Genomic DNA, 26429 nt, shown 5'->3' on the forward strand with positions numbered 1-26429 from the left:
AACCCAACACATGTGATGGAGAAAGACCCCAGTGTGGAAGCCTGGCTCTGCACCTCTCAGGTGGGCAGAAAGTGGTGAGACTGATTCAGAGTCAGGGCACCGGCTACCCTACAAATGAATTATTTGCATGTTGTTTACACACCTGTGACGTTGAATAAATGTCTTCTTTTCTCTGCTCTTAGTCCTCCTTTGTAAAATGAAGAGGCAGAATCGAAATCTCATTTTTAAAAACAGAACTCAAAAAAAAAAACAACAGAACTCAACAAGCTGATTCTAAAATTCCCCTTCAGAGTACATTAGTAAGAATACCTACATGTATTTTGAATGTGAAATATAATAAGATCAACTCATTGTATCAGAAATAAAATTATATTCTAGAGATAGGAACGTTAATTTTTTTCTCAAAGCCTGGCATTGTCCAAAGTCTAAACAAATCAATTAAAAGAACAGAAAAGAGAGGTCAGAATGCAAGCTGTGGTATTTGAAAATTTATGATGTTTCATTTCATATCTGACAGAAAAGAAGTAACAATTCAGGAAATAGTGTTTAGACAGTTGAATAACCATTGAAAAAATTCTCTCTCTGACTCATACCATATACAGAAATAATACCAAGATATATTAAAGATATGTTTTAAAAACAAAATTTTGGAAGCATTATAATAAATATAGAGGAATAGTTTTATTACCTTAGGTTGGGAAAATTGACCAGTTAAAGATTCAAAACTTTTGACACTATAAGGAAAAGACTGATATTTGTTGCTGTTTTTGTTGTTGTTCAGTTGCTAATTTGTGTTTAACTCTGTGAAGCCATGGACCCAAAGACTGACATACTTGATCATAATACATTTTTCATTTCTTTTTCTATGAGACACACATAGCAAATTAAAAAATGCAGAATAAGAAAAATATTACAATATATGTAACAAATGACTAATAATCAGAATATACAAAGACCTCTTTATAACCAATCATTAAATATTTTCATAGAAATACAGGAACAGAATATAAAAGGACAATTAATACAAGACATATAAAGGCTAATAAATATATAAAACATTTTCAATACCATAAAATATCAAGGCAATGCACATTGAAATTAAAAAGGTAAAATTTATACTGTTAGTGAGTTTATCTATATAGTTAATTAAATCCAATGTTATTTAAGTTGCTGGCAAATGGATATTTTCATTAAATGACAAAAAATTAAAACTAGTTAGGAACATGGGCTCTGAAGTCAGACTACCCAGCACTCCATCCAGTTCTGTGTGACTTCAGACAAGTTACTTAATCTCTGCACCCTACTTTCCTCATCTATATCATCTATATGTTAGAGTTATGTGAAATTAAATATAACGATCCATGGAAAATGCTGAGAGCTGTGCCTGGCACATAGTGAGTACTCAATCATGATTAGTTTTTTCACTGTCAATGAAATTGCTAAAACTGGAAGTGCATATGAGATTCCATTTATAGATATCTGTCCTATAGACATAACACCCAAGGGCATACTTTTCTTTTTATAAGAATATTCATTTCAGCAATCTAATTGTGAAGTTTTGAAGCCATTTTAGCTGTTAATTAAAAGGAGAAGGATCACATAAATTATTGTGTGTACCTCCCCTTTATAAAACTGTATTCAACCATTTGCAAAGAATAATCTAGATCCCTCTTTACTGAGTTGGAAGAATCACTAAATATTTATTATTATGTAAAAAAGTAAATCAGAGAACAATTTGAATAGTACAATTGCTGGATATCATTTTAAAAACATAATATTTGTAAATACATTGACATTCCTGTAAAGAATCTCACTGGACTGTTAGTAGCAGTTACTTTTGGGGAAGGGAGTGGGTTGAACAATTTTTAAATTTACTTCAGTAGTATTATTATTTCTCTGTAACAGCTATATATTTTTTATTCTCTATAACAACTATATATATATATATATATTAGGTAGTTTAAAAACATTATTTTAAAACTAATGATGGTTGAGATAGGCAGCCACCAAACAGGCTTTTAACTCATATACCATGATTCTCTCATTTTGTCCTCCAAGCAATGAGGAGTCATGGGTGATATATGAGAAGGAGATTGACTTGACCACAGCTACAGGAATTCATTTTTTTAATTTTTATTTTATATTGGACACAGTTGATTACCAATGTCGTATTAGTTTCAGGCGTACAACAAAGTGATTCAGTTTTACATTTGTGTGCTAAGTTGCTTCAATCGTGTCCGACTCTTTACGACACCATGGACCATAGCCCACCAGGTTTCTCTGTCCATGGGATTCTCTAGGAAAGAATACTGGAGTGGGTTGCCATGTCCTCCTCCAGGGGATCTCCCCGACCCAGGGATCGAACACGTGTCTCTTACATCTCCTGCATTGGCAGGTGGGTTCTTTACCACCAGCGCTATCTGGGAAGCCCAGTTTTATGTGTATATATATATATATATATATATATACACATCCATCCATCCATACATGTATCTATTCTTTTTCAAATTCTTTCCCCATTTAGGTTATTATATAATACTGAGCAGAGTTCCCTGTGCTATACAGTAGGTCCTTGCTGGTTATCTATTTTAAATATAGGAGTGTGTACATGTCGATCCCTGGAATTCTTGAATATACACCTTCTTGTCTTATTCTGCCTTATTATGCTTTCCTCACCTACACTTCCAAGTGCCTACATGGTCCTTTTTCTTTTTTTCTTGCCATCAGTCAGTGGTTTTCTCTTAATTTTCTCTTAGCCAGCCACTCAACACTCAAGTTTATTTCCCTCTTAATGTCTTTACTGTTTTCCTCGTTCAGAAAAAAAAAGAAAAAAGGTTTCTGAAACTATTTCTTCTCTGTTGCTGGGTGAGTTTCCAGAGAGGTCACCTCCAGCTAGCAAGTTTTCTTTCCTACTTCCTTATGGTGGTGAGGCCAATGGGAAAGCCCATGCCAAGAATGAGGAGGCCAGGCTTGGAGCTGGCCTGGGGATTCACCCTCTCGGAACTCCAATTTCCCCACTAAGAATCTGGAGAATTCAAAGCAGACATTCTCCGCAGCCATATCCAGTTTTGGTCATCTAAGATCCCAAGGCAATTAAGGAACACTGGAGTCCAACTGATCTTAGAGAAAGAAGAACTATCATCTGACGCCTCCATGCCCCTGCCCATCTTTTCCCCTCTGCCAGGAATATAGTTTCTCTCATCTTTCAGTTGGCCAACTCCTACTCCTTCATTCATCTAATCATTCATTTAATACTCAATACCTACTAGGTGCTAGGGTTGGCCCTAAGCATCAAGAATACAACAACGAACAAGAACTACAAAAATATGACCTCCAAGTAGCTTATTACAATACAGTGAGGGAGACAGACATTACTCAAATAACCCAGAAATACAGGTGTCATTGCAACATTTGTTTTGTACAAAGAAGAAACAAAAATGGCGTGTTGAGGGAGAATTAAAGGGTGGCCTCTCCAGACTGGGGATCAGGAATTGTTTCTCAGAGGAGGTATCATTGGAAGCAATGTATCCAGGCAAAGGCTGGAAAGAGTTTTCTGTGTCTGAGCAAGAGGAAGTCCATTGTGGTTGGAGCAACAGGAGGATGGTGCCAAGGAGCGCAGGGAGGTGTGGCACATCATGGGGTGCTCTGTGGGATGAGACCCTGAATCTCCATTTTCTTATAAATGCAATGGGATTTTAATTAAGGAAGTAACTCATTCTGGTTCATATGTTCAAAACATTACTTAGTCTTTTGCATGGTGGGTGAACTAGGGGTTTCAATTGTGGGAGTTGGGTAATTATTTACAATATTGCTATTGTCCCAGGAGAGGAATGATTGCTAGGACTAAATCATGGTGGAAGAAATAAGGAAAGTGGTGGCTTTCCTTATCATAAGGAAATAAGGAATGAGTGGCTAGAAGGGCCAGTGCCAGCAATGATTGAAAATAGTTGGGTGCAAGGATGGCAAATACCTAGAGTCCACTGAAGAAGCAAATGAGAGCTTCTTAGACTCACTGAAAAGTAGGGTTGCAAGCTCCTGAAGAGGTCTCCCAGTCATGACATAGGATCACGCAACTAGGAGAGAACAGAGCCTGGGCTAAAAGTTAGATCTCCTCCCTCCTCCTGGTCAGTCCAGGGAGAGTTGGATTACAAGAGTTCAGTTGAGTTAGTCATAGGTACCATCTCAGGGAATTCTCAAGAAAACTCCTTGATTCTTTCATGTCAAGAGCTCAAAACATCTAGTTCCTAACTGAGCTGCAGGGAGAGCTTCTCAATCACCAGACCATAGCTGGGTAGTGACTGTTCTATGGCAATGTCTGGTCAGGTAGGGCAGGTACTCTGGTTAACCTGACACTGCTGTACTTGAGACCACAGCTTGAGACCACTGTATGCATCCATGAGACCAGATGCTTCCTTTTCCTGATGGAAAAAGGGGGCCCTAAAGGGATGGGGTGACTTGCCCAAGGTCACGTGGCTGGATTGAGGGTGGGGAGCTAGTTCATTCAATCTGAAGCTATGAGAATGATGAAACTTTCACCTCTTCCCAGCCACCACAGGTCCTACCCTTTCCCCATCCCATTTCCATCTACCTAGGAAGAGCAATTTACAGTGAACTGGCTCTAAACAAATCTACACTGATCTCCCTGCATCTAGCTTTTACTCCTTATAATAGCTAGGTGTTCTCTTATAGTAAAGCTGCATAACAAACAATCCTATTAGTTCTACTAGAGTCAGTACTTTTTAATAATTTATTATATATATATGTATTTTTTTTTTTTTTTTTTACCCACAACACAAGGCATGTAGAATCTTAGTTCCCTGATCAGGGATCTAGCCCATGCCCCCTGCATTAGAGGCATGGAATCTTAACCACTGAACCGCCAGGAAAGTCCTATAAAGCAGCCTTTTATTTCAGGCTCACGAGTTTCAGGTTGGAGTTGTCTCACCTGATCTCAGCTAGACTCAGTTAGGCTTGACTGACTCCTCGCTTCAGGTTGGTCCAGGCCAGCGCAAATGTCTTCATTCCAGAATCCAGGCTGAAAGAGACTACCTGGGGCATGATCTTATCATGTCAGAAGAGTTCACTGAGACATGAAAGCTCATTTAAAGCTGCTGGTTGGCCGTAGCATATATGCCAACCGCTCACTTTCCTCTAGCCCAAGCAAATGATCAGCTGGCCAGAGCTGTATAGTCCACCTTTTTCTAGAGTGGCAGTACTCAACTAGGGGAGCAGGGTGAGTATTTTTTTTTCTCCCTCCAGGGTTACTCTGAGATATTCTTGGTTCTCACAGGTGGGATGGAGGCAGGGGGATGCAGCGGTGATTTTACTGGAAACTAGAGGGTAGGATGCTGCTAAAAGCCTTACAATTGGGGAAGGAAATGGCAACACACTCCAGTATTCTTGCCTGGGAAATCCCACAGAGGAGCCTAGCAGGCTACAGTCCATGGGGTCTCAAGAGTCAGACACAGCTGAGCTACTAAACAGCAACAAAAAGTGGGTAGGATGCTACTCAACATCCTACAATACACTGGCCAGCCCCCACTGCAAAGAATGGCCCAATACAAATGGTCAGTACTATTGAGGTTAAGAAATCCCACTGTAAAATAGCATGGCAAAGGGTGTTGATATACAATCATAAATACAGGGAGAAAGTGAAGAGCTGGGAGCCATAATCTGATCTGCCACACTCCCAGCTGCTCTCCTCTCATTGGGCAGAGTGAAACTCACATTTGTCTTTTCATTTCTCTGCTTAAAAGCCCATAGTGGCTCCTCCTGACCTGTAAGTTCAAACTTCTTAGCTAGACTCATGGTTCCCATCATGAGCTTATCTACTTCACCAATCTTGCTTCTTGTTAGGTTTTCTTCTTTGATTTTATACTCTGTGGCCACACGAAAAAAAATCATTTCTTTATTTTTTAAAAGACAGCTTATTATCTCACATGAGCCACTCTCAAGTTTTGATGTTCTCTCTTCTTTATCTATATCCAGGCTTGTCTTTATCCTTTCCATTTTGATTAGGAGTCTCTTCCCCTCTTAATAGGAAATGGCAACCCACTCCAGTATTTTTGCCTGGAGAATCCCAGGGATGGTGGAGCCTGGTGGGCTGCCGTCTATGGGGTCGCACAGAGTCGTACATGACTGAAGCGACGCAGCAGCAGCAGCAGCAGCACCACTTATCAGAGAAGGCAATGGCACCCCACTTCAGTACTCTTGCCTGGAAAATCCCATGGACGGAGGAGCCTGGTAGGTTACAGTCCATGGGGTTGCTAAGAGTCGGACACGACTGAGCGACTTCACTTTCACTTTCCCCTCTTAAGCTCTTCATGCCTTCTCCAGGAAGGTTTGCCTTCCCCTCCTGCTCTCTTACTGTGTCCTTCACTTAGTTGATCTCTCACACTGGACTACGATGCTCATTTTCCTTTGCCATGTCCCAGGGGAGACTGTGAGCTCCAGGTAGAGAAGTCTCGCCTTATGCATCTCCACTGCAAAGGGCACAGAGTAAGTGCTCAAAGAATGAAATAGAAGATTTTTACAACCCAACACAAAGGGAAGTGAGAGTACAGAGAAGAGAAAGTATCCATTGCCTGCTTCCTATGTTTGCAAATCTCCCAAGGATGTAGAATTTATCCATGGCAGGTATAAGCACAGTGCTCTGCACAGATTGTTCTCCAAAATAGTAAATGAAGAGTTCAGATGTGAGTTGTTTCTATCAGTCATTTACATTTTAGTACAAAGTTGGCCCCTAATTCCCAGCCTCTCAGGTATGCTGGCATCTCAAGTTTCTCTCCTTGCAGAGTTAAATAATTATCTAGGGTCAAAGATTAAAAAGCAGGAGAGAGGAGGGACGAGTTTGAAAAATAGGCTGAAAAGGAATCAGCTTCTTTGAAAAGACTAGTTTAGCCCTTGGGACTGTGCCTCAGGCTGGTCTCTCTTTCCAACTCAGAGGCTCTTTGCCTGTGCCTCCTACCCCGCCCCTGATGCAGAACACCAAGCATCTCAACAAGCCTCCTCACATTGATACTCCACCCTGGGCCTGCCAGAGGCAGTTTATTTCATTGTTTATGTGCTGAGACACACAGCCCTTATTTAGAGGGAAGTGTGAACAAACAGACCTGCGGCAATTTCTTTTCTCCACGGCCTCCCCCCCCAGAACAACTGTCACTCCTTCCTCCCTCTCACCCCTCCTCCCTCAACAGGCTTTAGTGCTGAGAACACCATGTGGAGATCACAGTTCTAGATCTGAGTCCTAGTTTCACTGCTGACTAGCTCTGTGACATTCTGCCTTGGTCCTCCATCTGTGTAAATGGGCAAAATTCCTGTCATCTTCACTATGCAGTCAGTTCAGGTAAATGTGTCAATTCTGATGTCAGTGTAGCAAATGAGTTCAGAGAATGCATCTTTGTTGATATAGGCACTGCAGCTATAGAAATGCCCAGGAAGAAGTTCGCAATAAGCATTCAAGAAAACAATGTGGGATGTGAGATGGTGATAGAGGTGTGGAGTTTGCTTTCAGAAGACATGGTGTCCACATTCTGGACCTACATCCTCCTGATCCATGGGGTTAGTTTCCTGGAGAGACTGTGGTGTAGTATGTATGCTACTACATATATAGTGGTATGTATAGCATGTATACTCATGCTTCCCGCCAAGGCCATGGCAGACATCACTAATCAAACCCAGATGACATCACTAATCAAACCCACATGCCCTCTCTGTATTCACCTCAACAGAGGACACCAGAGAGCCACTGACAATCAGCCAGAAGCTGAAATCTGTGCACCATTTTGGGAACAAAAATTATGGCTTTGGGGTCTAGCCAGTGTGGTTTGAATCATGATTCTTGTACAAGATTAACAAGTGCAATACTCTCCTTATATTTTTGAACTGTGGTGTTGGAGAAGACCCTTGAGAGTCCCTTGGACTGCAAGGAGATCCAATCAATCCATCCTAAAAGAGATCAATCCTGGGTGTTCATTGGAAGGTCTGATGTTGAAGCTGAAACTCCAATACTTTGGCCACCTCATGCGAAGGGTTGACTCATTGGAAAAGACCCTAATGCTGGGTAGGATTGGGGGCGGGAGGAGAAGGGGACGACAGAGGATGAGATGGTTGGATGGCATCACCGACTTGATGGACATGGGTTTGGGTGGACTCCGGGAGTTGGTGATGGACAGAGAGGCCTGGCGTGTTGCAATTCATGGGGTCGCAAAGAGTTGGACACGACTGAGCGACTGAACTGAACTGAACTGAATACTCTCCTTGCATCTCAATATCCCTCCAAATCTGTATGAAGAATATGTTTTTACCTACCCCACAAGTTTCTTGTGATAATGAAATAACATTAAATAGCACAAGTAATATGGTGTGCGGTAGGTACTGAGAAATGGAATGTTTCCTGCCATATCAGTAAACAAGGATGTCATAGTCAGCAGCAATTACAGCCACCACAGATGGTGAGCTGGTGAGCCCTGAGGGAACTCAGGATGTGAAAACACAGCAACCTCGTGCCAGATAGCTGAGGCGCATATCAAAGGAATGATTTCAGTGAGCCCAGACTCTTGCATGTCCCCATAATTAGTTAAGTGCTAAATTCCTTAACTTGAGATATCTGGCTTTCTGTAATTAACAATCATCTTTTGATGTTCAGACTATCTGCCCTTTGTCGCAAAAATTCTATATAACCTAGCTCTTCCTCTCACCTCCTTGGGAGCAGTTCTCTCAGGGGCACTTGAGACGCTGTCTCCTGGGCTTGATGTCCTAAAAATTCCCACTGAATAAAATATAACTCTTAGCTTTTAGATTGTGAACAATTTTTAAGTTATAGTACTTAATACTCATTAAGTGAGTGAAATTGTTCAGTTGTGTCCGATTCTTTGCGACCCCATGGACTATAGTCTACCAGGCTCCTCCATCCATGGAATTTTCCAGGCAAGAATACTGGAGTGGGTTTCCATTTCCTTCTCCAGGGGATCTTCCCGACCCAGGGATCAAACCAGGGTCTCCAGCATTGCAGGCAGACACTTTACCATCTGAACCATGTTACTTAATACTCATTTTCTACCTCTTTTCTTCTAGTTCTGAACAGACCTTCCCTCTTTTCCCTCAGTTTTTACTACTTGTAAAATATTATGAATGGCATTCTCACAAGGTTATTCAAAAGATTCAAAGTGATGCCCTGGATCATACTGAGGGAGGAAATCTAAAGTCAAGACTGTCCTGCTCCGCCCCCTGCTGCCGCCGCCACTCATAGTTCTGCTCTCCCTGTAGGAAATCCATTCAGTTCAGTTCAGTTCAGTCACTCAGTCGTGTCTGACTCTTTGCGATCCCATGAATTGCAGCACGCCAGGCCTCTCTGTCCATCACCAACTCCTGGAGTCTACCCAAACCCATGTCCATCGAGTCGGTGATGCCATCCAACCATCTCATCCTCTGTCGTCTCCTTCTCCTCCTGCCCCAAATCCTTCCCAGCATTAGGGTCTTTCCCAATGAGTCAACTCTTTGCATGAGGTGGCCAAAGTATTGGAGTTTCAGCTTTAACATAAGTCCTTCCAATGAACACCCAGGACTGATCTCCCCTAGGATGGACTGGTTGGATCTCCTTGCAGTCCAAGGGACTCTCAAGAGTCTTCTCCAACACCACAGTTCAAAACCATCAATTCTTCGGCGCTCAGCTTTCTTCACCATCCAACTCTCACATCTATACGTGACTACTGGAAAAACCATAGCCTTGACTAGATGGACCTTTGTTGGCAAAGTAATGTCTCTACTTTTAAATATGCTATCTAGGTTGGTCATAACTTTCCTTCCAAGGAGTAAGCGTCTTTTAATTTCATGGCTGCAATCACCATCTGCAGTGATTTTGGAGCCCCCCAAAATAAAGTCTGACACTGTTTCCACTGTTTCCCCATCTATTTCCCATTGGCTCCCAGCTAAAGGTCCATCCTGCCTCAGTTTCCCTTCCATTCTCTAGACAGCTTTGAGAATCATCTGGGGAAGGATCATTAGCTTCAAGATAACCAAAGTGCTAGATCTTGGTCCAAAGTGCGTGTGTGTGTTGTGTGTGTGTGTGTGTTGTAGGGGGTGGGAGTAGAGGCCAGAGCTCAGATGTTCCTTGTAACTCATGGGGACCTGTTCTTCCCTCAACCTCCTCAGGCCCTTCTGTATGTCAGGGAATAAATGCCCCACTGCTATGTCCCTTTGGATGGGAAGACAGCAGAAGAGGCCATCAGTGTCCTTTTCATCACTTTTCAGTTATTTATTCTTCTCTGTTTGGAAGGCCCTCCCACTAGGGTATGACCAAAGAGAATACAGATAGAATTTTAGGGTGCAAGATTTAAGGAGGCCCTTACTCTTGGGGCTTTGCAAAGGCAGATCGTTCAGTGAAAGTGAGAGCCTTCTTAAATGGAGTCTCTTCAGCTCCCTGCTTGCCACTCCCTAGTCCTGGTCCAGCCAAGTAGGGAAGGAAGTTAGTAGAAGCTTTATGGGCCAGGTGGGACCTTTGAGGGTATGGGTTTTGGAGCCAGGTGCTCTGTACTCAGATTCCAACACCACCACTTGAGTTGTGGAGTTTTGCATAACTTAACTATATATTTTTTTCTTATATGTAAATTTGAGATAATAATAGTACCGTCCTAGTACTCTTGCCTGGAAAATCTCATGGGTGGAGGAGCCCAGTAGGCTGCAGAACATGGGGTCGCGCAGAGTCAGACACGACTGAGCGACTTCACTTTCACTTTTCACTTTGATGCATTGGAGAAGGAAATGGCAACCCACTCCAGTGTTCTTGCCTGGAGAATCCCAGGGATGGTGGAACCTGGTGGGCTGCCGTCTATGGGGTCACACAGAGTTGGACACGACTGAAGTGACTTAGCAGTTAGCAGTAGCATAGTGATGTTGTGAGGATTAAATTAGGGTCTACATAAATGATCACCAAGGAAACATTGGTAATCATAAAAACACAATTTTAGTTAGACTGTGCAAAATTGGAAATAACAGAGACCCTGATGGCTCAGACAGCAAAGAATTTGCTTGCAATGCAAGAGACCTGGGTTCGATTCCTGGCTTGCGAAGATTCTCTGAAGGAGGGCGTGGCAACCCACTACAGTATTCTTGCCTAGAGAACCCCATGGATAGAGAAGCCTGTTGGGTATAGTCCATGGGGTTATAAAGAGTCAGACATGACTGAGTGACTAAGCACACAGCACACAGGAAAAGAGTAAGGGATCAAATTTCCACTAGGACGGGATCAATACTATGCTAGACACCTCTATATGTTTTTCTATTTTAAGCATCAAAACTATTCCCTATAGCACCATGAAGGGCTTCCCAGGTGGCTCAGAGGTAAAGAACCTGCCTGACAATGCAGGAGATGTGGGTTTTATCCCTGGGTTGGGAAGATCCCCTGGAGAAGGAAATGGCAACCCACTCTAGTATTCTTGCCTGGGAAATCCCATGGACAGAAGAGTCTGGTGCGCTATAGTCTATGGGGTCACAAAAGAGTTGGGCACAACTTAGCAACTGAACAAAAACCAACAACAAATAGCACCATGATCCCCACTTCACATGTTAGGAAATTCAAGCCACAGAGAATCAGGAACTTACCCTAGGATACTCCACTGGTATGAACAGGCTATAAAACTTGACCCCGTGTCCCATCCCCAAAACTCCAAACTCTTTGGTCTTGCCTTCCACCCTGAAGTCATCTCTGATTTGAAATCCATGGACTAGACTCATGGTTCCTTATCTGCCTCTTCACTAGAATCCCTGTGTAGCACCTTAAGCATACACTTGATAAAGCTCCCCTTGGATGAGAGTTGTCTGGGAATCTGTGTTTTTAATAAAAAGCCCTGGGATTAATACAAGCTGCCAGGTTTGGGCATCACAGGAGTCTGGGTGACCTCAAAGCTCCATTCCTCCTCCAATTTTCTAAGTATAGCCTCATGAGAAAGTGAGAGTGATTATCAAATCACAAGAATAAAGTGCCTTGCTAAGAAAAGCCTGGCACTTTCTGAGGGACATATAATTAAAGCCCAATAGATTAAAATTCCTTTAAGAAATGAGTAATACAAAGATTAAGGCACATCTGATATAGCTTCTTGAAGGGCTGCTCAAAGATTTATAGGCAGAGGATAAATCGGCTCTGACGAGAGAAAGAAGACGATGTGTCTTATCGCTCACATCTTCCAGTGGCAGGTAAAGTGTGCAGGAAAGGACTGTCACGCAAGACACTAGAAGGGCTTTTGCAAATATTTGTAAAAAAGAGAAAGAAAATCGCCTTCAAGGGGGCAGGAGCAGGCTGGTTGTCAGTCAGGAGTCAAGTGACTTCTAGTGTCAAATCCCTTTTTTTAGGAGGGTTTTTATCACACACAGAAAATGAGCAAAGAAACCTGGAGTAATTAGGAGGTAATGAAGTTGTCAGAATAAGCTATTGACCAAAAAGCAGACAAGGGAATAAATGAAAAATTTAAACATTTCCACTTTATCTGATCTGGAAGCCGTGTATCTTTTTTCCGTGTGGGAATTATCCTCCATGTCTAATGAATTGAGTTTTCTGGGCAAAGTAGGGAGATTCCCAGAAGACAAAGGAAGAAGGGATTGGAATCAGAGTCTAAAATGGTAATGGTGATAGTTATAGAAATTATAATTAATCCATTCCATTTTTATCTGGCTTTGCAGAGTGCTTGAACATATATAATTACTTAGTTCAATTTGCACAGAAACCTAAGAGGTAGGAAGAAATATCTACAGGTGTAAGTATGGAAAGTCAAGGTCATACAGTGTCTTGCCTAAGGGTCACCCAACTTATTCTCACTCTAGTACAGAGCTGAGGCTTGAATTTTGGTCCTTTCAGCCCAAAGCAATTGTTCTTTCCATTACAGATTAACCTGGCGGACACTGAGGGTGACAGGAGTATAGAAATTGATAGGCCAGTTTAACTCAATCCACAGAGCTAAAATGGGAAGGCTATGATTCCTTTCTTCTTGCATCCATCCTTTCCTGCCAACCTGGTCTCTTCTTTCCTCTCTTCATTGTTCAAGAGTTTAATGGAAGGAAGCTTTCTTTGAGAAGAACCTGGTCATCCTGTTTATTCTGGTTGGTATTGCTAGTGGGGGAGAGAGACCAGGAGAGTAGTCATTTGCTCAGTGCTGCTCCTGGGCTTTTCCTACAGGATCTCGTTCAGTGTCAGAATCAGTTTGTAAGGGAGGTTTGCTCACGGATGGTTTGCTGTTATGGATGGGCAGACCAGGATCCTGAAAGACTAGACAGCTGGCCCTAAGCCCCCGCAATCTCTCCAACATCCAAATTCATGAGCCTCCACTATTATTTCCACCTGCCAGACATCTAGGTGGAGGAGAACAGACCACAAAGATTGCTATTTAGTCTGGAGAGCAAAGGCGGGGAGGTATACGGTTCAGTTTGCAGACAGTGTGAGTTGAGCTCCCAGCCAATGTCCAGCCACACGAGAGAGCCGTCTCAGAAGTGGCCCCTCCAGCTCTAGGGAGGTGTCCTCCTGAGGTCTGCTGGAGCAGCAACAGACTGTCCTGGGTGAGCTCTGCCCAAAGCCAAGGAAAATGAGCAAATGAAATGGTTGTGTCTTGTACACACTGCTTTATTTAAAATGGATACCCAACAAGGACTGACTATATAGCACAGGGGAATCTGCTCAACTTTCTGTGGCAGCTTCAATGGGAGAAGAGTTTGGGGAAGAATGGATACATGTATATGTATGGCCAAGTCCCTTTCTGTCACCCCGAAACTATCACAACATTGTTAATCGGCTATGTGCATGCTAAGTCGCTTCAGCCATGTGCTACTCTTCACAACTCCATGCCTGTAGCCCGCCAGGCTCCTCTGTCCATGGGATTATCCAGGCAGAAGTTCTGGAGTGGGTTGCCATGCCCTCCTCCAGGGAATCTTCTCAACCCAGGGATTGAATCCACGTCTCTTACGTCTCCCGCACTGGCAGGTGGGTTCTTTACCACTAGCGCCACACCCAAATACAAGACAAAAAGTTTAAAAAAATGGTTGTGTCTTAAGTCACAGAACTGTGGGGTAGTTTGTGACACTGCAAGCCATCCCTAGGGCAGCTGTTTGGAGAAGGGCTCATCTCTGCAGGTGGTATTTTCCAGGCAGAGTCTTACCAGGAAAACGAAAGGCAGAAGGAAGGAGGAAGCTTCAAGCGGCGTCTCTGGGCGAGACGGCATCTCCTCTGTCCATCTAGCTCTTTCGGGCTTCGTGTTTTGCCATGTGAGCCCAGCCCCACGCTCTATTCCACTGCCTCCTCCCTCTGCCCCTCCAGCGGAGGGCTGGGAGTGTCTGCTGGTATTATTGATTATTGTCCCTGTTTCCCCCAATTTTCCTATCAATTGTGTAATTAATGTCCCATATTAAATTCTCTCTCTGGAATATAAACAAGCCATTTCTGTTTTATTGATTAGACTCTGATGGGTACATCACAAGTTACAGTAAATAGTCCAACCCTGGTCTCTTCTACATGTTTATTTATTTCTGTGCCCTTGAGCGCCCATCAGAACATAAGCACACCCATCCCTGATCACAGCCCTTTCTGGCCTCTCTAATACATCTCTGGCACTCTCTCTTCAGCCCTCCACTTGGCCTCAGGGCCTTTGCACTGGCTGTTCTCTCTGGATGTTCTTCCTTCAGATGTGTGCAGGGTTCATTCTCTTATCTCTTCCAATCCTCTGTCCAAGTATCACCTTCTTAGTGAGGCTGGCCTCGATCCCTACTTCAAATGACACCTCTGCAGCCCCCTGTATTTCCAGTCCCCCTTACCCTGCTTATTTTTTTCTGTTTTTCCCCATAGCACTGATCATCTTGGAACATACTACATCATTTTCTTGCTTATCACATTTATTATCTATTGTCTCCTCTTTCTCTGCCAAGTTCTGTGAACTCAGAATCTCCATTGTCTCTGGTCAGTGATTTATCCCAAGTGCATCAAACGTGGCTGGCACGTGCTCAGCATTATCTGCTGAACAAGCAGATGGCTATTTTATGCACAGTATCAATGTCCAAACCACAGAAAAGCTGAACCTCTCTGGCTGAAGCAGAGGAAACAGGCAAAGACCCCAGGCTATACACAGCCACCTCTTTCTCTGCAATGTTCTCTTTAATTTTTTTAAAGCTTTACTTTATTAATTTTTTGGCTGTGGTGGGTCTTCACTGCTGCACGCAGGCTTTCTCTAGTTGCAGCGAGAGGGGTCTCCTCTTTCTTGCAGTGTGCGGGGCTTCTCACTGCAGTGGCTTCTCTCGTTGCGGAGCACAGGCTCTAGGTGCATGGGCTTCAGTAGTTGCAGCATGTGTGCTCAGTAGTTGTGGCTCATGGGCTCTAGAGCACTGGGTCAGTAGGTGTGGTGCATGGATTTAGTTGCTTCAAGGCATGTGGAATCGTCCCGGACCAGGGATCAAACTGGTATCCCTTGCATTGTAAGGCAGATTCTTAAGCACTGGACTGCCAGGGAAGCCCCTGCTATTTCTCTTTAGCATAAAGTAAACTCTGCAGCTTAAAGCCCACAGCTGCAGGGGACCCTGAAAGCCCAGATGACCTGTGCTTATGTATCTAGTCGGGCTCATAGCTTGTTATCCATTTACTACAGTTTGTTTCACAAACACTTTCACTGAGTTTTAACAGGTAATATCCCTCAAGACAGTTTGGTGGGCAAATAAAAGCATAGAAGCAAACAGATTCCTTTCCTGCAGCATTTCTCAGAGCCTTTTAATATGCTCCTGAGTGTGGTGAATTTCCAGGAGGGAGTTAGTATATTTTCCAAACTTCTGTGACCACAAAAACCTCTGTTCCCTCTATCTGATAAGAAGAAATGCTTTGAGAAAAGCAGATCTTCTGGCTGATCTCAGTCTCCATCCTGTTACTATGATCATTTGAGTCACCATAAATATTTAATTCATGACTCTTATCTCAATTGCTAATACAGTTAGTAACTCCACATTAATATCACATCTATGAGCATAATTATTAACTGTTAATTCCAGAACGGTTAATGGTAGATGAACCTTAGTCCGCATTAACTACACTTCAGTCTTTAGATGAAGTGAAGTTGGTGGACATGCGGGATGAGGACTCAGATGGAGTTCAGACAACCGGACCTGGGTCTGGTTTTATTGCAGGTGTGTGACTTGGGCCAAATAACAGAACTCCTGGGTCTCGGCTTCTTCTTTCTTAACTGAGCTGTTTTGATTCAGTCAGCTAATAAGGTCCCTTGGATGTGTGGCAAGGAAGGAAGGAGGCTTATGGTTCCATCCCCACCCCCAGGAGCTCTGCTGCCTTTATCTGGTTGATGCCAGCTGACAGGCCCTGCTCACTCACCATCTGCCAGGAACTGTCCTAATGCTCCCTGTCACAATGCCCACAAACCCGAGTGGCAAACGCTCTGAATAAATCAGAGTAATGAGCTAGAGACTGACTGGGGTACTTTATTCTAGGAAGTCTCTAGCTTCACTGTCCTCTGTTAGCAATACTCTATACACACAGACACACCAGATGAGTGCACATGTGTGTGCAGTTGCATGCATGTGTGTGTGTGTTTGTGAAGGACAGTAGTTATAAGAGCTTTAATGAGTGTCAAGCGGAAGGCATGGAGTGAAAGGAGAGGTGCTCTTCTCCTAAGACAGCTGTCAGGTCAGCAGCTGGAGGGCGGCCTCAGTCAGAGTGTTTCCCTCTATAATGAGAACCAAGTTCCCAAAGATTGAGACTGAATCAACAGCCCAGAGATAGAATGGCAACTGGATCTGCTTGATCATTTTAGAGTCAGACTGGAAAAGCGGCAAGAACATGTTCTCCAAACGCTGGCTGGAGTCCCTGAGAGATCAGATGCTGCTTCAGTGTCTTCATGCTCTCGTCCGGTCCTTCCACATGGGGATGGATGATAGCCGAGCCCATCTCTCAGGAGAGAAGAAACTGAGCGCTTGGACTGAAGCTGTGCAACCCATAGTATTTCTGAGTCTTGGAACCTCTCTCAGGTGACATACCAAATACATCTAGAGACAGGAGCCCCAAAATCCAGACTTACACTCAGACAGAGCATAAAAGATGTTTCCAAAACTACTAAATCTAAAGATACTATGTGAAACAGCTTCAAATAGAGACTTGTACAAACTTCCTTTTCAAAAACCTAGTAAGGTTCTGGCCAAGCAAGATGCTAATTAAGGTTGGACATAAGGCAATCTGGAAAAAACTTCTGAGTCCCTTGGACAGCAAGGAGGTCAAACCAGTCAACCCTAAAGGAAATCAACCTTGAAGGACTGATGCTGATGCTGAAGTTCTGATACTTTGGCCACCTGATGCAAAGAGCCAACTCACTGGAAAAGACCCTGATGCTGGGAAAGATTGAGGGCAGGAGGAGAAGGGGGCAACAGAATATGAGATGGTTGGATGGCATCATTGACTCAATGGACATGAGCTTGAGCAAACTCTGAGAGATAGTGAAGGACAGGGAAGCCTGGTGTGCTGCAGTCCATGCTGGGTTGCAAACAGTCAGACACGACTTAGCAACTGAACAACAACAATCTGTCTTCCTTGAGTTCCAGGACTTGAGGAGAAATTCTGAGCCAAAATCCCTAAAATGTGCCATAAATCAAAGCAAAGGACGTCGATCTCAGTATAACAGGCAAATATAGGGTTACAAATCTGAATCCCATGCCAAATATGAGTGGGAAAAACTAGTACAAACTAATCAAGGAGGCAAATCCTGGCCCTCCCACTAATTTCCCACAGGACATTCAGCATGTGGGATGCTGAGCTTTTCCATGAAGCATTGCCTAATTGTAAAGAGTTGGTACAAGATAAAATATGGTAGATGCATAGAGAGGGTTCCTATGTTTGTCATCTTGTTGCAAAGATAGGCATTGTCATCCTATCTAAGTAATCCTTTCCACCAAGTCTAGCTGGTGCTTTCTCAATGCTGTGCTCCAAGGAAGCACACCTGAGATGACCTGGGTACCCCAGAGTCAGTAGTACCCCAAATTCCTTCCAGTGCAAACAAGCTTCTTCATTCTATGACAAACAGATTTCCTTGTGTAAGAGCACTTTAATCACTGAATTTTCCTCTCACTGTATTAACAGCACATTCAAATGATTCCTTCAGCCTTATTATTGATGCCTCAGATGTCCTCCCTATGAACTATTTATCTTAAGACATTTGCACCTGAAGATCACTTTAACCCAAAGTCCTCGATGCCCAGGGAAATCTTCCTGATGAAGAATATGGTGTGAAGACAGAGTCACAGGTGCTGACAGGCATCTGAATGACTAAAACTTGGCCACTTTTACAACCAAACACATTTTTAATTGGACTTCCTTGGAGACCGCCTCTTTCGTGGTGTCTTGAGGAATGTTCTTGCTTGGCATCCTGTGTGAAGGGCTCTTCACAACTTTCGGTGCTAATTATCCTCTAGAGAAAAGGGGAGAGACCTTGTCCGGCAGCTGGTTCCATAATCTAGGTCAACTCTCTGGAGCTAGTCTTCTGTTGTTTCAATTTCCTCAAACTCATTATCAGAAGGAACCTATAAATGCTTGATTAACTGGGTCCTGACTGAATATTTGATTTCCAGTAAATTTTCAGAGGCCTCCTTTCCAAGAGCAAGAGGTAAAAGACAGTCAAACAAGTCAACATGAAGGAACTCATGAACAACAAAAGATGCAAGGGAAAAAGCATGTTTGACCTTGTGGTATGTGCTGTAGTATCATGTCATTTTTCATTTGTCTGTTCCAGTAACTTAAACCATCAGTCATGTTTTTGCCCATGCTGCAGGTCAGGAGTTCAGGCCAGGCTTAGCAGAGATGGTTCAACTCTGTTCCACATGGTGTCAACTGGGCAGCCTGATGGGCTGGAGCATCCAAGATGACTTCACACACATGTCTGGACCCTTGGTACTGGCTATTAGCTGGGAACCTCGCTTCATCCCTGCCAGGCATCTCCTTCTCACCAGATGGTCTTTCATCAGTCAGGAATCCAGACCAAGCTTTTCACATGGCAGCTGCCTTATAAGAATACACGTTATTTCTAGTTTGCATTTATATTCTCCAGGAAACATCAGTCTGAGGAGGACCACTGAGAAGTTGTAGGCACTAACAACAGTGTTAAGTAAAGAGAGTCTTTGGTTCTTACTCCTACTCTTGGGATCTGATGACGTTCAGTTCTCAAACTTCTTCTACCTCCAAGAGTCAGACTCATTAGGATGCTTAGACTGGGAAAGCATTGGATAATCTTCATTAATTTGGTTTCTTTGGTGTATTTTTAGAGTAGAAGTCTCTGTATGTGTCACTGCGAGATTTCTCCAACCTTCTCCTCAATACATAGGATTATGGAGTGTCAACCATAAGTCCAAGGTTGAAGCTCAGCCTTCAAGTCCACTGGCCATGTACTGTCTCTGTGTTTATCTCATTACCCACCTGGCTGCAGATTTCAACAGCTGTTCACTTCCCCTAAAGGATCCACTGACACCAAAGCATTAGTGAGCAATGTGGATTCACTGACAATTATGGAATGGAGAAAATTTACATAGCATGGCCCTGAGCAAAATTAAGAAAAAGTATGTGTCCCCTGGTAGATGTTTGTCTTTTTACCAATTCCCTTCTCTACAGGATCCCTGGGAATTCTCATCCTTTTTGCATTTCCTCCCACAGTACCCAGGTTCCCTGGATCCTCTCTTTTCCCTGCCAAACATTACCAGGTCCTTCAAATTCATCTTGCCTCTGTCATCTAGCTCTTTTGTTCCTAAATCCTTTACCTTTCTCAGTAAACCACCCACCTCCCCCCCTTTTTTTTTCTGTTTTGAGAACTCATGTTATAAAAACCATAGATAGAAAAGTGAAGAACATTCTGACCCAGATCTGCCCTCCTGCCCCCCTCAGTACCAACATCATCATCATGACCAACACAATGTGATGTGATACTAGAAGCTAGTGCAGTGGGCCAGGTCTGCTAATTCATTTATGTGCACAACAAACATTTTTGAGAACCCTACTGTGTGTCAGACACTGTGCTGCTCACATATACGAGAGCGAAGAGCATAGGTCTACACATATCTCACATTCTGGTGCAGGGCAACAGACAATGTAAAAGCACACACAGCAGTTGAAGAACACACAGATAAATGTAAGGGACAGGAAAGAGATGGAGTGCTGTGATAGGAAACATGAGACACTTTCTTAATTGAGGTGGTTAAGAAGGGTCTCAGGTATTTGGGCTGAGATCAGAAGGGTGAAAAGGAATATTTATTTCTCCTCTTGCCAAATCCTATTATCTTCTTGCTCTCAATGGATAAGACCTAAGGAATGTTCAAAAAAGACATCAACAGGACAAACTTTAAGCTGGCAAAGAACATGGCATGTTCTAGGGAGAGTGGATTAGAAGGAGCATGAGGAAGATGGCTCAGAGAGAGGCTGGAGAGGCAGGCTGAGCCCTTGTGGGCCAGGTGTACCTTCCAGGTTTCAGTTGGGGATATAGAACCACTGCAAGTAGCACAAAAATAAGAGATTTATTATAGGAGTTAGACTTTCCACGCATGTAGGAGGTGTGGGGAAGTGGGTGTCTAGAAGGAGGGAGTTGAAGGATCATAGAAACATTGCTGAAGCACAGACAAGGCGGGGGTGTCAGAGCTTGCGGCAAACCCACAACCACAAGCATGTTGGCCTCCTAAAATGGTATGGCTGCTCAGGAGTGGTCTTTGGGAGCTGTTGTCTCCAGGGGGCAGTTGCATGTGTATAACTGCTATCTCCACGGAGTCATAGCCAAGTGCCTGGGTGGTGGTCAGCAGCTGAGATGATGAGCTGGCCGCCGAGGAGTGTGTGGGCAGGTGGGGGCTGCTGGCTTTCTCTGTGCCTGTTCGTTGCCATATGTGACCACAACATCCTTCTGGGAGTAGGATGACTTTCTCTCTTAGCCAACTCTAAGCCAGAACTTCAGAACAAAAAGAATTCTGGGAAACTCAGCTCCCAATACCCTAGACGAGGGTTTGGATTTTCTTCTCAATGGAAATGAAAGCCTTCTTGCCTTCACAACTCCAGTGCCTATCATGGCAAACATCAGTCCTTCTCCTCGGTTTACCTTTGCTTCTTTTTTTTTTTTTTTTACCTTTGCTTCTTTACTACCATATTTTTATATTTATATTCCTTCTTTATATTTCTATATTTTTTCCTAACATATTCCCTTAAGCCCCAAATCCTCAAGTCTCTCTTTTTTCTGGCAGACAGCTGGTATATCACACACGCTCCTCTTGGGCATTTAAACAGATACAAATGCATGTCCCACCTCTTCAGAGGCTCTGAGTTTGCACTGTTGGAGAGGGGGATATGTTTTGTAGGCTTGAGTAAGGACACCCAAGTACTACTTAGTAGATGGTAGTCAGGGGCAAGTTACCTGTTTGAGCCATCATTTATCCATGTATAACCTAGACAGCATATTAAAAAGCAGAGACATCACTTAGCTGACAAAGGTCCAGATAGTCAAAGCTTTGGTTTTCCAGGTGTCATGTACAGATGTGAGAGTTGGACCATAAAGAAGCTGAGTGCTGAAGAATTGATGCTTTCAAATTGTGGTGCTGGAGAAGACTCTTGAGAGTCCCTTAGATGCAAGGAGATCCAACCAGTCAGTCCTAAAGAAAATCAATCCTGAATATTCATTGGAGAGACTAATGCTGAAGCTCCAATATGTAGGCAACCTGAGACAAAGATGTGAATCATTGCAGAAGACCATGATGCTGGGAAAGATTGAAGGCAAAAGAAGAAGGGTGTAGCAGAGGATGAGATAGTTAGATGGCATCACTGATTCCATGGACATGATTTTGAGCAAACTCAGGGAGATAGTGGAGGACAGAAGAGCCTGGCATGCTGCAGATCATGGGGTCACAAAGCAACTGAACAATAGCAACAAAACAGGCATAGACATATCTGCCTCACAGAATCTAGGGAATTAAATTAGAAAATGCATTTTAAGCAGACAGCATGTATGAAAACTATTATTTCTAGCAAGCACTCGGTCTAAGTTAATTCACCTTTTCTTTTCCTCTGCTGTGCTTTCTGGACTAACACTGACGCCACGTTGGAGTCAATCATTGCCCCATTACACCATTTGTTCCTGCTTCTCTTTATTGCCCACCACCAATATCACAGCCATTATGAAGCTCCTAAGCAGGGTGAGGCAACTCTTTCATGTGTCAGGCAGGTACAGGGCTGCAACCCTGCAATTACCTTCCTCAAATTTAAACAGGCATTATCATAATGGCATTTAACTCCTTATAAAGATCGATTGGGAAATGTATGGAAAGGGCTTGGAACACAGCCTGGCCCATGAGAAGGACTCAAAGAAAGGTAGTTATCTTATTATCACAGACATTATACCACGCGCATCCTGCTTGCAAAGGTGACCTGTCAAGTCCCTGTGCAGTGGGTAGGATGACCTAGCAGAATGCCGACTCTCAAGTGCCTCTCTCTTCACATAGTAAGTCAGGTCATGAGATAAGGCCAAATACTTCAGTCACTTTCTTTAGGAGAGCTTTATGCCGACGAGGGTACTATTGAGAGGTCATGAAATGGACTTGCTTTGTCTCCTTCTCACTTGAAACCCTGGATCCAATGGTTGCCTAGGGCAGATGGGCAATTTTAAGCTCCATTAATGACTTTTCCCAGAAGCTGACTGTGTCTGTAAAGGGCTCAGAAATGTTTGCTGAAGGGATAGACAAATCATTTGCCTTTTCTAGGGTTCTCTGACATATTTATAATTATTTTTCCAAATGCACATGTCTCGTTTCAATAATAACAGTAATAATGCCCTATATTTATTGAGCATTCACTATGTGGCTGACACTATGTTGAGGGCATTAGTTTCATAAAGTACTGTATCTTCATATTGACCAATGAGGTAGAAGCTGTTACATTAGATTTATAGAGGATGAGACAGATATGTGTGTATACATTTTTCTAACTAGGTACTTGGCAGTGTGCAGTAACCCAGAAGCCTTCCTGCTACATATATACAACTTACAAGTGGAAATGATGGGGAAAATATAATAAATTAAAAAGCAAAATACATGCATGTAGCTTCAGTTCAGTTCAGTTCAGTCACTCAGTCGTGTCTGACTCTTTGCGATCCCATGGATTGCAGCACGCCAGGCCTCCCTGTCCATCAACAACTCCCGGAGTTTACTCAAACCCATGTCCATCGAGTCAGTGATGCCACCCAACCATCTCATCCTCTGTCGTCCCCTTCTCCTCCTGCCCCCAATCCTACCCAGCATTAGGGTCTTTTCCAATGAGTCAACTCTTCGCATGAGGTGGCCAAAGTATTGGCATTTCAGCTTCAACATCAGTCCTTCCAATGAACACCCAGGATTGATCTCCTTTAGGATGGATTGATTGGATCTCCTTGCAGTCCAAGGGACTCTCAAGAGTCTTCTCCAACACCACAGTTCAAAAGCATCAATACTTTGGCGCTCAGCTTTCTTCACCGTCCAACTCTCACATCCATACATGACCACTGGAAAAACCATAGCCTTGACTAGACGGACTTTTGTTGGCAAAGTAATGTCTCTGCTTTTAAATATGCTATCTAGTTTGGCCATAACCTTCCTTCCAAGGAATAAGCATCTTTTAATTTCATGGCTGCAATCACCATCAGCAGTGATTTTGGAGCCCCCAAAAATAAAGTCTGACACTGTTTCCACTGTTTCCCCATCTATCTCCCATGAAGTGATGGGACCATATGTCATGATCTTAGTTTTCTGAATGTTGAGCTTTAAACCAACGTTTTCACTCTCCTCTTTCACTTTCATCAAGAGGTTCTTTAGTTCTTCTTCGCTTTCTGCCATAAGGGTGGTGTCATCCGCACATCTGAGGCTATTGATATTTCTCCTGGCAATCTTGATTCCAGCTTGTGTTTCTTCCAGCCCAGCGTTTCTCATGATGTACTCTGCATATAAGTTAAATAAGCAGGGTGACAATATACAGCCTTGACGTACTCCTTTTCCTATTTGGAACCAGTCTGTTGTTCCATGTCCAGTTCTAACTGTTGCTTCCCAACCTGCATACAGATTTCTCAAGAGACAGGTCAGATGGTCTGGTATTCCCATCTCTTTCAGAATTTTCCACAGTTTATTCTGATCCACACAGTCAAAGGCTTTGGCATAGTCAATAAAACAGAAATAGATGTTTTTCTGAAACTCTCTTGCTTTTTGGATGATCCAGCGGATATTGGCAATTTGATCTCTGGTTCCTCTGCCTTTTCTAAAATCAGCTTGAACTTCTGGAAGTTCATGGTTCACATATTGCTGAAGCCTGGCTTGGAGAATTTTGAGCATTACTTTACTAGCGTGTGAGATGAGTGCAATTGTGCAGTAGTTTGAGCATTCTTTGGCATTGCTTTTCTTTGGGATTGGGATGAAAACTGACCTTTTCCAGTCCTGTGGCCACTGCTGATTTTTCCAAATTTGCTGGCATATCGAGTGTCATCATCTTTTAGGATTTGAAATAGCTCAACTGGAATTCCATCACCTCCACTAGCTTTGTTCATAGTGATGCTTTATAAGGCCCACTTGACTTCACATTAAGCCAAGAAAATTACCAAGTGTCAGAAACAAAGAAAGAATTGAAAGCCAGAGTGATAAGTGTAAAATCTCATACTGTGGCAACCGTGGTGGGTAGGGGATAATATTAGACCTTAGAAAACTGTCCACCTGTTCATGGGCATGGGTTTCAGTCTCGTACAGCACAGGAGATAAAGCCTGGAGTCTGCGACAGGTGGAAAGTTGGAACTGTGGCTTCATAAACCTGTAACCATAAAAAACTAATTCTTAGTGAAAGTAGAATTAGAAAAACTTGAACCACCAACCCTGGGAATTTACAAAGATGCATTTCGCCACCCAGAGCTCTTTTGAAGGTTAAAAAAAAGTGGTGAAAAACAAAAACCCTAAACTTTCATTACAGATGGGTTTGGAAACTGAAACTTGTGATACAGAGTTCAGAAATCTCAATGAAACATATTAACATAAAAGATGATTCCTGGTTCTGGTAAACCTGGACCCTTCCATAGGGGCCAAAACAAGGGCTTAGAAACACCGATTCATTCCCCAAATACATGAACTTCCCATCACGCAGAAAATTAGCCTTTGGTAAAGATGAATTAACAATTGTCTAGTTGCTGTCATGTCCAATTCTTTGTGACCCCACAGTCTGTAGTCTGCCAAGTTCTGTCCATGGGATTTCCCAAGTAAGAGTACTGGAGTGGGTTGCTATTTCCTACTCCAGGGGATCTTCCCAACCCAGGGATCAAACCCACATCTGCTGCATTGCAGGCAGATTCTTTACCACTGAGCCTCCTGGGAAGCCTGACTTAACAATAAAAATGTACAAAATATATGGGGAAGTGACTCGCCACAAAGCACTTTTAACAATCACAATCATCAAGGGGACCAACTCCCAAGAGTTTGAGACAAAAGAACGGTCCAAAGAAACTGCAAAATCAGAATTTTTAAAAGCATCCAACAGATAAGCAGAAAACTAGTAATTACAAAAAAAACCCATAAGACAATATTATTAGAAAAGGCCAAATTGCTTGGAAAGATAAAGGCATTAAAGATAAAGACGAAGACATTAGAAACTGGGTTCCCCAAAATTCAAAATCCAATGAACAAATTAAGTATCAAGTTAGATACAGCTGAAGAGATGATTCTGAAGAATGCATCACAGGGAATCCAGAGATAAAGCCTCTGAGGGAAGCATGAGACCCATTGCATAGAATGAGAGAATCTATCATTTAAGTAGACTAGAGAGAGAATGAGGGAAAGACAATGTTTAAAAATATAACTGAATTTTCCAGAGTGGATAAGATATAAATTCTTGGAACATTAAGTTCTGAGAAAAAAGGGAGAGCTAATCTACTCAAGGCCACATAACCAATAAGCAGTGGAGTCGGATTCAGACTGATTGAATCTGCACGAGCTCTTCGTTTTAACTATTCATAGCACCTCATACCGCCAGCAAGTCTTTGGTATCTCCTTAAGGCTCAAATCGTGACTAATTTATGCGACCCTTAGTGTTGTAACAAACCTCAAACTCTATCTGGTATAAAACAATTGACAATCATGAAGTTGTCAGCCCAGCATTTCCTAAAATGTGTTTCAGAAAGCATTTGTCTTGGGGATTCCCTGGTGGTCCTGTGGTCCAGACTCTGAGCTCCTACTGCCGAGTGTGCATGTCCGATTCCTGGTCAAGGAACTAAGATCTCAAATGCTATGAGGTGTGGCCAACAAACAAACAGCAACAACAAACCTCATTAGTCCCATAAGATGTTCTTTTGGGAATGGTGAAGGGTAGGAGAGAGGAGGGTGTTCTGGTGAATAAGTTTGGAAAACACTATAAATGCAATATCATTTTGTAGCGGCATGGCAAATATCAG

The 26429-nt window shown here is 43.0% G+C and overlaps 1 long non-coding RNA gene across 2 annotated transcripts in view; it reads right to left on the bottom strand.

The window, feature by feature from the left end:
- The window catches only part of LOC145511191 (uncharacterized), a 57156-nt gene that overhangs the window by 17351 nt on the left and 13376 nt on the right, over positions 1 to 26429 (bottom strand). Inside the window, exon 3 of one of the 2 annotated variants that reach the window (XR_014057617.1) lies at positions 24709 to 24802. The exons of the other annotated variant lie outside the window; for it this stretch is intronic. This is a non-coding gene — a long non-coding RNA (uncharacterized LOC145511191). The remainder of the gene's footprint in view (positions 1 to 24708; positions 24803 to 26429) is intronic. 2 annotated transcript variants of the gene reach the window in all.

This window comes from Giraffa tippelskirchi, chromosome 6 (assembly GCF_054371585.1).
Source record: "Giraffa tippelskirchi isolate mGirTip1 chromosome 6, T2T-mGirTip1v1.2.pri, whole genome shotgun sequence".
NCBI lineage: Eukaryota > Metazoa > Chordata > Mammalia > Artiodactyla > Giraffidae > Giraffa > Giraffa tippelskirchi.